This window comes from Lissotriton vulgaris, chromosome 1_1 (genome assembly GCF_964263255.1).
Source record: "Lissotriton vulgaris chromosome 1_1, aLisVul1.2, whole genome shotgun sequence".
Taxonomy (NCBI): Eukaryota; Metazoa; Chordata; class Amphibia; order Caudata; family Salamandridae; genus Lissotriton; species Lissotriton vulgaris.
The window spans coordinates 101,405,727-101,419,011 of record NC_141685.1 but is presented as its reverse complement, the minus strand read 5'-3'; the positions used below and the strand labels follow the sequence as shown (position 1 = coordinate 101,419,011).

At 46.2% G+C, this 13,285-nt stretch overlaps 1 pseudogene across 1 annotated transcript in view; it reads right to left on the bottom strand.

Annotated features, from left to right (window-relative positions):
* The window catches only part of LOC147737591 (uncharacterized), a 41,871-nt pseudogene extending 34,994 nt beyond the window's left edge, over positions 1–6,877 (bottom strand). Inside the window, exons 1-2 of the transcript XR_015299698.1 lie at positions 6,828–6,877; positions 4,885–4,999 (exon numbers count right to left, since the gene is read on the bottom strand). The product of XR_015299698.1 is annotated as an uncharacterized LOC147737591 (transcript). The remainder of the gene's footprint in view (positions 1–4,884; positions 5,000–6,827) is intronic.
* Between the last annotated feature and the right edge of the window lie 6,408 nt (positions 6,878–13,285).

Genomic DNA, 13,285 nt, shown 5'->3' with positions numbered 1-13,285 from the left:
CGGCGAAAGGAGCCTCTATTGGATGGGGACTGGGGTGCTCCAATGGATTTTGCTACTTCACTGTCCTTTTTATTCTTTTCTAAGGATTGGTCAACTACAGGACCAAACAGGTGTTCTTTGTCAAAGGGAGTGTTCAACACGGGCTGTTGAACCTCAGGAAACCCTGAGATCCTAAGCCATGCATGCCTTCTGTGGAGAATGCTAGTATTGATCTCCTGGGCTGAGATCCTAAGCCATGCACGCCTTCTAAGGAGAATGCTGGTATTGATCTCTCGAGCTGGAATCCTAAGCCATGCACGCCTTCTAAGGAGAATGCTGGTATTGATCTCCCGAGCTGCGGTGTCTGCTGCGTCTAAAGCACATCTCATTGAGGACTTAGAAATGAGTCTCCCCTCTTCAACTAACTGCTGTGCCTTAGTTTTGTGTACGCCTGGGAGATATTGGAGCAGTTGCTCCATCTCATCCCAGTGCGCCCTGCCGTACCTAGCTAGTAGGTCCTGTGTGTTTGCGATGCGTCAGTGGTTAGGGGCTTGAACAGCTACTCGTTTCCCCGAGGCATCTGTAAGTTTGGATTCTTTATCTGGGGGAGGTGCATCCCCACAGGTTTGCGAGTTAGCTCTTTTGCGAGCGTTGGACACTACTAGAGAGCCAAGAGGTAATTGTCCCTTAATAAATGCAGGATATATCTACCCTTGGAGTTAAAATACATGCTCTGACAGGGTCTTTAAAGAGATCATCTGCATGCCGCATCATGCCTTCAAGCATAGGGAGTGTTTGACTTGACCTGTGCGTAGACTCAAGTGTTTCAAATAGAAAGTCCTCCTCTAATGTCTCTTTATGTGATGGTACCCCCATGATACTCTGCTGCTCTGGCAATGAGCTGATCATAAGCCATATTATCATCTGGTGGTGATGGCTTTGCTGGGTAAAGGTCCGGTTCATTGCCTCCTGGAGGTCAATGGTGTAATCATTCCACGGGTCTGCAGGCAAATGAGTATCATCATCACCTTGTCCACATCTGGATCTGGATGTGGAGATCCCTGAGGTGTTATGTGTAAGGGCTCTTTAATTATTAACTGTGGAAAAGAGGGTGGAGGTAGGGAGGGTTGTGGCGCAGGATAAACATGGCTAGTAGCCATCTCCTTCTTCTTTAAGGGAATCTTATCAGAAGTGTCCTCTCCAGGATGCTTGTGCTTCGCTGGATTTATGTCCAGTATCAGGATTCATTACAAATGTATTTTGTATGGGATCCAATTTGGCCTTAAGGACGTCTAAAATTGGTTCTGGAGGCTCAAGAACATTGTCCTCGGATTTCGGCTAGTCTTTAGAATGTTTCGGCTCAGAAGCGAGATTGTGTTTCGAAGCGGAGGGTTTTGGCTCCAAACCAGATCTGTCCTTGGAGCCTGATGATTTCGGATCCGAAGGAAATTTCTTCTGACTTGATCCGGAGCTGGAAGGCTTGACGGTTTGTTTTGGTGCCGAGGGACTTGGCGTTGGAAACATTGTCTCGGAGCCGACTGTGACCCGAAGGCAGAGGTGGTGCCATAGCCTTATGAGTTTTAGAAGAGGATTTAGGGGGCAAGGGTTCTTCGGTACTCACTGTACCATGTGCCGAAGGCACATCTTGGGACTCCAGATAGATTTAGAGCTCGGAATCAGACTCTGGAATCGAGAGGGCCTCTTCTACTACGGAGGATGCTTCTATCTCTTCTTGGTTAGATTCTTCTGCAAAGATATCCAGTGTGTTGAATGCTTTGGCGCTGCCTCTCTCGTCATCGAGACTGATGATCGGGTAGAGTCCTCTTGGACCACAACGACTTACAAGCGATGCAGTCTTCCTCCTTGTGCTCCGGAGAGAGGCATAAGTTACAAACTTGATGTAGGTCAGTGTGAGGGTACTTGGTGTGGTACCAAGGAAAGAAATGGAATGGAGTCCGTTCCATTTGTAGAAGGCTGGCCCTACGTAGCCCGACGGTTGCCCGCAAGGTTTTCTATCGAAAATGGATAGTTTGTTGATTGATCTGAAACGCAGAGAACAAAGAAATGCATACTGAAACAATACTGTCGAGGGTAAAGTGGACTGCCTACCGAGGGGAACCTGAAGAACGGTTTCGGAGCGCAGCAATACACATCCAAACCCGTTGGGGGTAAAAAACTATCTAACAATGGAGTCAATGCCCATGTGCACTATCACCGAAAGGAGGAGTCACCTTACCTCGTGACTGGAAAGACTTCTTCAAAGAAAAACAACTTGCAAACATCCGGACCCAACACAAGATGGCAGGAGTATGCAAAGCAATTACATCTACAGCACACATGCCTCAAACATAGGATTAATGGCCCCGAATCCCTGTGGTGGTATCTGGTCATGTTGTGGCTGAGTGTGCCATGTGATACGGCAGGCTATAGTGCTTGGTGTGATTTGGTCATTTTTGACAAGGTGAAGTGTTGAACGGTTAGGGACATTTTGATTTTCTTTGTTTTTGGGATCATGTGATATAGTGCGGTACCTACCGTATGATGTAAATAAATTACATTGCTAATGTACCATAAGGATGTGGGGTGAGTGTTTTTAGAACCAAAGCCTTGCTGATTATATGCAGAATAACAGGTCTGGGAGGTCACTACTGACTAGAGGAGGTTAGCCGCTGCACAGGCCTTGGGCATTGATCCTATTGAGGATAATATGTGACGGGCCACTGGTGACTGGAGCTGGTTAGCAACAACTCTGGCCTCTGGTATTCATTACAAGCAGGGTAACAATACATGTCAATATTGGCTGGAACTGGTTGGCAGTAGAGTTGACCTCTGGTTTTGAATATTTGCAGGATTTAAGGTACAGGGGTCACTACTGACTGGAGTTACTTAGCAGGATAATAGATCTCAGGGAGCCAATACTGACTGAAGCTGGTTAGTATGATCACTAGTCCCAAGGTGCTACTAACGACTCAAGTTGGCTAGAATGGTAACAGGTCCCAGGGGCCACTACTAACAGGAGCTGGCTAGTAGGCTTACATACAGGTCCAAGGGGCCACTACTAACTGGAGCTGGCTAGTAGGCTTACATAGAGGTCCAAGGGGCCACTACTGACTGGAGCTGGCTAAAAGAATAACAGGCCCAAGGGTGGTGGGGGTGCGAGTGGCACCAGTGACCGGAGTTGGCTAAAGCATTGACGACCTTTGGTATTGATTAAATACAGGATTATAGGTCACAGGATGCACTGCTGAATACAGCAGGATAGCAGCAGTGGTGGCCTCTAGGAAGAAGGAATTCAGAAAGCATAACTGGATATACTGGTTTCCTTAATACCGATAATTGGTTACACATGAATGCCACAACGTGCATTGATATATTACATTACCAAATTACAATATTCTTATATTAATTTGATGTGTCTGTTCGCCTTAATATGCCTACAAAGTTACATGATTCTATTAGGGCCCAGAACCATTTTATTTAGTGATGTCCATCTGCACAGTTTCCTGCATCTTGTAGTAAATTGAATATTGACAAACAGAAGTGTTATTTCCAGAAACAGTGAATTCTGCAGCTTGTCTGTGTATCTTTTATCTGCACCTCACGGACTCCTCACATTCCTCTCGAGAGAAGATCCTGCCTCCTACTCATTAGTGTTGTTTCAGTAACTGTTTCTATCACGTGTTCATGTTTCATTGACTTGTATTAGGAGAAAAGTGTATAAAAATACATTGTGTAGCATTAGCATGATATACTCCAACTTGCTCTAGGGTGGATGCTCTCCTCCATTGCAAAGACAATTGTCACTTGTTAGTTTGCTTGGCCTTTTGCTATTTTTGTATTTAATGTATGATAGATGTGTTTGCCTCCCGGTGTGTTGTGTTTTATTTTACAAATCATAAGAGATGACGAGGAAAATGACAGTCCAGTATACACATTCTTCATATAAATCAACTCACAGTTCTGTTCTGGAGGTTCAGTCCCACAGACATTATCTCTAACTGAACGCAGGCACCCTAGGAAGCATGTGCTTTTAAGACCAGTTGCCCTCTGATGCGGCGTCCTCGCTATTGGATAAGACAAAATGTCCTGAATTTTATGAGGGTTACCGTATCTAGTGCACTCTGTTAGACAGCACTCATCTGTGGTAGTAAGATGGTAATAGGCACCTTATCACCTATGCACGGTGCAGGGCTTGGAGTTACAGAGCTCCTCACGCTGTGGAGAAGATTAGGTCACATTTACCCATTTTGCCATATTTGGTCCTGATGAAATGCCAACAGATTGCTCCATGACTACACAAGGCATGAAAAAAGTTGACCTGAAGTATAGACCCCAGCTTACCAGCAGGTCCATAGGTGATCGACACTTTCACACAGTGATAGGGGCCATTAGTTCCTCAATTTCTCTGCCACTGTTTTTAATCTCAACATGGACCAGGAAGATCACATTAACTATATTGTGGCAACTGGTTGATAGTTGATCTTATATTCAGACTTTCACCAATCTCACATCTTATGACACAACATCCTCTGTCCTACTATGCTCATCCAGCGTACTTAATAAAACATCTGCAACAAAGTGCCCTCTGGTGGTACCCGCCAGGCATTGTAGCGCTGGCCTGGTGAGGAGTATAGCCCAATGATGAAGCATGTCACCTTAAGGTGAGTGAACGCAACTTGTCTTAAAAGCACATGCTTCCTAGGGTGTCTGCGTTCAGTTACAGATAATGTCCCTGGGACTGAACCTCTGGAACAATATTCTGTGATTTGACTGTTTTATTTTAACAAATGTACATAGCAGATATTGGCGCTTACTCGTTTCACAAAAATGATCGGATACCTGCCTCCGAGCGCACTTCTTACAGACGAGTATGGCGTTATCATGTTGCCTCTACAAGCTCCTTACCTGTGCGAGTTATCAGGAAAGATGCAGGGGGCAGACCCAAACCAGCCACACGTGGAGATCAATGACAAATACTGAAGAATTAAAAGAGCTTCCAAGTGACCATTACTTATTTGACCTTGAAAATAAAAGACACGTTTTTAGTATTCTGGTGACTCATGACCATAAAAAACAAAGGTTATAAATTCAATATTGTGTCAAATACTTAAAAAATGGAACTGGATGTGCTGAATCGGATGTTGTCCCAGGTCATGCGTGACAGACACCTTCCACCACTATTGCTTATGGGACTTGCAGTTTTGTTTTTCTCATTAAAAGGATGGGCTCTAAAGTCCCAGTGGCCAAAATCAGAGGCCTGACGGAGGATGAAGCATGAGTGCTCTGCTTAGCAGTGAGAAGACTGAAAGTTCCCCAGCCCTTCCATTCTTTGACAGACAGAGGCTCGTCGGCCATTTATATTTTTTTGCAACAACAAAGAAACGTTTATTGCAGCTTGTGTCACTGAAGAGATAAAACGCCTGGGCGTGTTTCATTAACTACTGACAAACATGAACAAACAAGAACATGAGTTTCTGGAAAACTATCAAGCACCCGATCAGAATCAGCCGCCCTTCACACCCAGGAATTCTTGAGGCTTTGGAGAGGGTGAATTGCATGTGGTATAAGAGGAACACTACATCGACTCAAAGCTCACTTCTCAGGGATGTACTGAAATGCCAGCCTCAGGGCACACTTAGCCAGCTCTTCACCTCCTCCTCCTCAAACTGTTGACCAGCTATCAGGGCAAATGAACCTGCAGCAAAGCATCGCTGGCTTGGTTCCACACCGGACCAGGCAAGGTGGTCAACTCCATACTCCTCTGAGTCAGCAAGCCCTCTGGTCGAGCCAGTCCTAACCCCACATGAATGTTCCCCATCACAACTATTTTAATGGTACTAAGTTATGTTTCTGCCAAATGTATGAGTCAAAAAATGAAAGGTTTTACTATGAAGTGCTGAAAGAGAAATCATTAAGTTTTTCAATATTTCGGAGTCTGCCACAGTACACAGGAGCATTATTTCTCTACAGCAGCAAATCATGTATGTGCCCTGTAGAAAGCATGTTTGAATGAAACATGGAATGCATTGCAGCCAAAGATCTGTGGTGCAACATCATAGTAAGATAACTTGTGCTATTATTCCAGCAGAATGAAATGCCATTCCTAATGTGTACGTCATTTTAAAGACGGTGCCAGGAAATGTATGGTCAGTGTTGTTGTTCTGCCAGTTAAAAGAAAATCTACATTAATGTGTCAGGAAATAAAATACTATGAGAAATCCTACTCTATGGCAGGGTGCTACCTGCTACTGTATTGCAGGTTACTTCCATCATACTCTGATTTATACATACATACTCCAGGGGGCTGCCAGCTATCGGGTCTGCACACAGCAGTCTGGAGCCACTCAGGAAGGAGGTAAGCTCTACATTTCATCTTAAGTCCTTAGGTTACATTCACAGCCTGATAGATCCAGAGAACGTTATCCACGCTCTAACTGAGTCGAGCAGATAGACGTATCACATCATAGGCTGTGTTGTGTGCTGGGTGATGCCTGGCATCTTATTATCGTTGGCGGGAGGATGAAGCTCTGATAGGAGCTACTACAAGAAGAAAAGAGAAACAGGATCACAGATCGCCACAGAGCAACAACTGCCCAGAAGCTGAAGAAAGAACTCTGGAACAGCAAACCTCCTACACCCTGGAGATTTTCCAGGATAAGCAAATGATGGTAATGAAATGCAAACTGCAGCATTAAGGTCACACACTACAACATCGTTCCCTTTAAACCAAAGGTAACAGCCTACAAGAAAAAACTAAACAAAAAGCATCACAACTTGAAAATGCATTTCCAAATGCTGCAAAAGAGGAACAGTTAATACAAATGAAAAACATTAATCTTTGTTGGTACCTTAGTAATGTGCTTACTTCTGGGCTTCACTCCATCTGCAGCAATAACGCTCTGAAAGGAGAAATTACTGCTGTGAGTCTCAGATACTTCAGTGTTACTGGTCTCAGTCATGAAGACTGCGGTGTCGGAAGATAACTTTCTCTTATTTGGCTTTATAGATCCACCAGTCATTCCATCGCTTTTAGCAGACACGCTACTGTCGGCAGCATCATAACTTCAGGCAGACCAGCAATGCGGATCTCACCACTCGCATTGGATGAATATTCAACAAGCACGGTCTCGGCTTACCAAGCAGCACAAAAGAATCGGGTCTCACAACCATACCCAGAGTCACAGCTAGCTCTGCCGCCACTTGAGCACACCCAAACACCTCAGCACTTAAGCACCAGTCCCAGGGGAGACCATCTGTGAAGTCCTTGTTAACTTGCACCACTCCGGGGTCAGCACAAGCAGCATCATGGACAGCGTCTAACACCGCTGCCACAAACATTCATCAACATCCAAATCCTTGTCACCCAAACTACCCAAAAGTGGCTTTCTAGATAAGCTTCCAGCCCTGTAGTGTCTGTCTCTGTGTACTAATTTGATGCCAAAGTTGTCATTTTAAAAACAGCCTTAGTTACATTACAGGAGCCTGACTGACACCATTATTGGGCATTCTGCAGATTAAAACATCACCCTCTTAGCTTGCAATAATGTCCATGTTTCGGCAAACACTGGCAGCATGGAAGAATGGCAACAACTGTTGTCGCACTCGAGTTTGATTTTTAAAGTCACGCCCCAATGGGCGTATGCGGGCTAAGCATTGTGGTTCGTGCAGTTCAGCCTTATCACAACCATAGTGAATGGCGCTCATACTTCCCAAAATTAAATTGTTAGAAAAGTTAATTAAGCAGCTTTTGTAGGTGATGTTAAGCTCTGCATTATTTTTCGCCTCACCCCAAACGGACACTCCGTTCCACACGCACCTTTCAAGTTTCTAGGCGCAGACCGCATGTTTGCAGTGGGATGCCTTTCTGGCCGGAGCGGCCATATATATTCCACAAGAAGGGGCTCAAAAGTGAAGGAGCCACACACGACGTCGGTTTATCCTTTTATTGGGCAGACTGCAGATTAAAACACCATCCTCTTAGCTTGCAATATTGTCCATGTTTCGCCAAACGCGTTTCGGGTAAGTACCCTTGACCTCTGTGTGTGCTGCTGTCTGCCATTAAAAGGTCAAATTGGAAGATTGGCCTCTTATCGCCCATTAGCACTCCTATTGGCAAGGCGTCTATCTCCCGTAGTGAAAACATTGGTACACCCTGACCAAAACAGGTTTGTTCCAGCCCGGTGCATTTCTCTTAATATTCGTAGATTTTTTAGAATACAGCAATATGCAACGCATAGTTGGCCTAGGTCGGGTTGCTTAGTTCTTGACCTTCAGAAAGCCTGTGACTCTCTGGAATGGCCTTATCTGGCGGCAGTCTTAGGCAAATTTGAACTGGGAGATCACTTTTTAAATATGGTTTGCCTATTGTATCAGTGCCCCACTGTCCGAGTCGCACCGGTAGGTTGATCTCAGACCCAATCAGGGTGAGACGTGGAACACGCCAGGGCTGTCCCTTGTTCCCGTTGCTATTCTCCCTAGCAATGGAGCCACTGGTGATGATGCTCCGAGGAGATGGGGAGGCATGAGACATTCCGTTAGGGGATGGGATACATACTATTTCCCTGTGCGCGGATGACCTATTATTATACCTTCGGGATATCACTGCGATCCCGACGTCCATTGCAGATATACTGAGAGCTTTTGAGGAAATGTCTGGACTCCGGGTTAACTGGACCAAGTCAGAGATGTATCCCTTCAGCGCTGTCACAGCAGAGGAAGCTGTGATCTTACATGGCTCACCTCTCACATGGTACCCCACCACGCTTAGATACCTTGGGATCTTTGTATATCGGATGCCTGACGACCTGTTTGAGGGTAACCTGATGAGACCAATCTCGGCACTCCGGGCTCCGATGCGCTTCTGGAAGACACTTCCCCTAAATGTTATGAGTCGTATTGCGCTGTTGAAAATGATTGTGTTGCCTAAGCTGCTGTATTATTTTTCAAATCTCCCGCTCTATGTTCCGCCAAAGCTATCGAGAGTTAGAATAGCTCTTCCGGGATTTCATATGGAATAACGGGAGGCCGCGAGTGGCTCTGTGGAAATTGCACGCTCACACTGGTCGGGGAGGACTGGCTGTCCCTCATATGGAACTGTATTATTTGGCTGCCAAACTCCAATGGGCAACAAAATGGCTTGCTGGTCAGAATCTGGAGGACACGGCGGCCATGGCACGGCCCTGGACCCACTCTCAGATCTGCCATCTGTTTCACCCCGTTGCAAAACTTCCAAGGCCAAAACAACTACATCTCGGATTGGCAATACAATGTTATAGGAGAAGCTTATATATCACCCATGCGACCCTCCCATATGCCCCTATATTTCCGCTGCTCGGAACGCGGCGTGGCAGGCTGGGTACATCAGAAACATCTCTGATGATCTGGCACACTGCGGGTTTGACCACGCTGGGTGATCTTTACAGCGACGGTGGGCTATTGCCGCTTGCGACACTAGCTGAAGACGCTGAGTTGCTGGCAGGTCAATTCCTTTTACATGCCTCCATTCCGAAAGCACTATCAGCTGTCTGGGGGGACTTACGGTGGAACCACCGACACATTTGCTACTTCAATACCTGCATGTAGTGGGGGAAGGCTCCCATGTGGTGCACTGGTTAGTGGAAGCGCTCCTCATGAACACACTCAAGCCCATGTTGCGACTTCGTGTTAGTTGGGAAACAGATAGAGGTCGGCCATGGACTGATAAGGAATGGGATGCTGTGTTAGCAAGCTCCAGGCACATACCAAGAAACTCCAGATTCAAACTTATACAGATGTTTATCTTCCAGAGGGCGTATCTCTCGCCTGATAAGATAAATAGATATTTCCACATTGCCACCTCTGCATGTCCATGCTGCTAACAACCAGACGCGGATTTACTACACATGCTTTGGGCCCGCCCATCCCTGCAGCAATATTGGCGGGGGTAGTTACTACACTAGTCTTATGCACAGGCACGCCCTTAACGCTGTCTTGGGAGATTTGCCTTTTAGGACTCTATGCCAGATCAAAACACAATAAAATCACCTCAAGTGTCCGGGATCTGGGTTTAATCGCGGCAAAAAGACTAATAACCAAAAAATGGAAACATGCGGAGAGATGGTTGGCTCGAAAAGTTCACTTGTAACATGGGCACAGGTGGAGAGCACGGCGCTACACAGGGAGGAAACGGCAGGGCTTCGTAAATACCCTATAGCGCAGGACAGGGACTCTATGCTAGCTACCCTTCGAAGCGGTGCCGCGGTGAACGATGAAGGTGTGCAACCTGTTGATCTGCAATAGACATGATAGTACCAGTGCCATGATTACAGGACGATGTTGCGCCCAGACATGCAGACAATCACGTATTCATAAGATCCCTGGTACATCAGTAGTAACCATCAAGGTCCTGCACACTTTTGGGAGGGGAGGTGCTAGCCGTTGTCTTTATGGCTGTACTTAGGCACATGCCTTTGTTTAGCCCCTGCATAGGCGAGCCATAAGATAATAAGGTCCAGATAATTAATCATTATGCTCAGATATGAAACGGCGACCCGACTTACATAGTTTAGATGGCAGTTAGTAGTATTGTACGTTTCAGTTTTGATTATATGCTTATTGGATGTACAGGTCTTATTGGTATCCACGAGTGACTACCTACTGCGAAATGCCATGTATATTATTTCCCTTATATTGTTGTTCAAGTCCGAACAAAAGGTTATTGTTCTGTGTTAGGATAGAATGTACATCAGATATTGTAGTACTGGCCCCGATAAGATATGTTTGGATCATACTATGTATGGCCTTGTTTCTGATTCATAGACCATGAAGTAGCAGCACCGGCGAGTAATAGCACAATGAGGTTTTTCCATATGTGTCCAACATAATGTATGTATCTGGCAGCAGGACTGCAGTGTTGGTTTTATGTTCTCATTGTTGACACTTGCACTATTGAATGTCACAGGGGTTATATAATTTTGTGGTGGGCAACAGAAAGTACTGTATAAAACTATGATGCCAGTTATGATAAAATCAGAAAATACCAATAAAGATATTTAAACAAAAATAAGCAAATAATAAGGCCACCTTCATCAGGACCTGCAGATTATCACACCAAAAGTTCTCAAACACCCTGGGAAGACCTGGAAAAAACATGTATGGAAACGTCCATCGGCTACTAGCCCAAGGCGACACAAACTCTTTATATATAGACATTGATTGGACCGAACACATGCAAAGTGTGATACAGTACAAACGCGCCACCTTATACCCAGAAAAGATAGTGTCATCAAACATCAAGGTCATCCTAATGTGTTCATCCTATAGGGCTCACTAAGGCACAAAATAAAACACACATTGTTAATCTGTGCCACCATAATCCCTAGAGTTATAAAAAAGCAAAGGGGGGAAACCAAGAGCTTACTCCATTTGTCCTCAGATACTCACTGTAATGTATTATGTATCAAAGAGCACACGGCTCATCACTTAAAGGTTAGTGTGCCCCAATACTCTGTAAACGTTCAAAGGTCTGCCTGGTTCCTAGCAGGGAGAAGAGCACACTGCTCATCACTTCAAGGTTAGTGTGCCCCAATACTCTGTAAACGTTCAAAGGTCTGCCTGGTTCCTAGCAGGGTGAAGAGCGCACTGCTCATCACTTAAAGGTTAGTGTGCCCCAATACTCTGTAAACGTTCAAAGGTCTGCCTGGTTCCTAGCAGGGAGAAGAGCACACGGCTCATCACTTAAAGGTTAGTGTGCCCCAATACTCTGTAAACGTTCAAAGGTCTGCCTGGCTCCTAGCAGGGACAGGGGCGTAACACAGGCCCCCGCAGCCCCTGCAGTGCGGGGGGGCCCCCCTGCTCCAGAGGGCCCCTCACTGATTGGAGCCAGCAAGCCTCTTCAAGGCTTCATGAATTAAGTGGTGCGCCGTGCGCACTTGCGCACGCCCGGCCTTCCCTTAAATTAAATGGTACGCACATGCCGCCCACGGCCAGGTGACCTCTTCAATAACTAAAGAGTTTGTGCACACGTCTGGGACCAGGCCGGGGCCCCTCTGAGGCTCTTCTGCGCTCAGCCGTTGTTTCCGGCAGCCTCTAATGAGCGCACAATGAACTCTGGACACCTCGGTGTGAGCCCAGAAGAAGGAGGGGTCTCTGTCAATCAGATCTTTGGGTGGGAGGGGCGCAGCGCCTGCGGCCTCTGCTTCCAATCTCCCTCCGGCCTTTGGTGTAAAGCAGCACCCCCTCATCCCATCGGAGTAGGTGCTGAGGGGGCAGAGTGCATGAGCTTGTAACCTCGCCCGGTGGTCTGGAGGAATCCTTGCGCCTCTGTGAAGGCCTGGATCCGTCGCTGCCCCTCTCCCCCTGACTGAAGCTGCCGCAGAGCTCTGGGCTTGTCCGTGCACCTCTGTAGGCCCCTAACACCAGCATCCATCTGCAACCCCTTAAGGTGAGAGATGCTAGATGTGGCAAGCAGTTGTATCTACATTTAAGGGAAGTGACCTGGAGGTGGAGGATTGGAGGGGGACAGGGGGGGATGGGGGAGGGAGGCAGATAGAGCAAAGACGTGTGGATTCACGTTCCCGCGTTTCATGCCTAACAAAAGAAACACTGTTTGTAAGGTGTGGACAATTTGAGCCAACTGTCGAAAATAACGTTTCCATGGAGGGAATGAGCTGAAAAATGAGGACAGTCCACACAACATATTAACACAATGTCGAGTCGTCCCCAAAAAATCAGACTAGGCACCGAGCCTATTGTGCGTGACAATTGTTGTTGTGATTTGCTATCTCTGCTTCTAATCGGTTGATTCTTTCACTGCCCCTCTCTCCCTCAATAATCTGTCATTTTCCACTCGTATCTCTCATCTCTTCAGCCTGTCTTTGTACAGACTTTGTTTCCCTCGTTAGTCTCACTTTCTCTGATAATATGTGTACTGTGACAGGCTCTTTTATGGCCTCACTATCTCGTAGTGTGCTTCTCTCATCTTTTTCTCTCTCAACCCTCGCTTTCTTCCCCCACTCTACCTGGCACTCCCAGCATCCATTTGTGTTTATTTCTTTGTCTCATCATACCCTCTAGAGTTTTCTGTTCGTGTTCACGCTTTTGCTCGTCTCCCTCCTATTATCTCTCTCCCTCTATCACTCCGTCATGCTCTTCATATCTATCGGTTTAAATCTGTTACTTTTTTTCTAACTCTCTTTCGCTACTTGTTTAATTTCCTCTCTCCTTTATCTCTCCACTCTCTCTCTATCCCCATCCCCTCTTTATGTCTTCCTTCCTTGTAGCCTAGCTCTCTCTGTCAATCTCTCTCTCGGCATGTCTGTAACTTTCT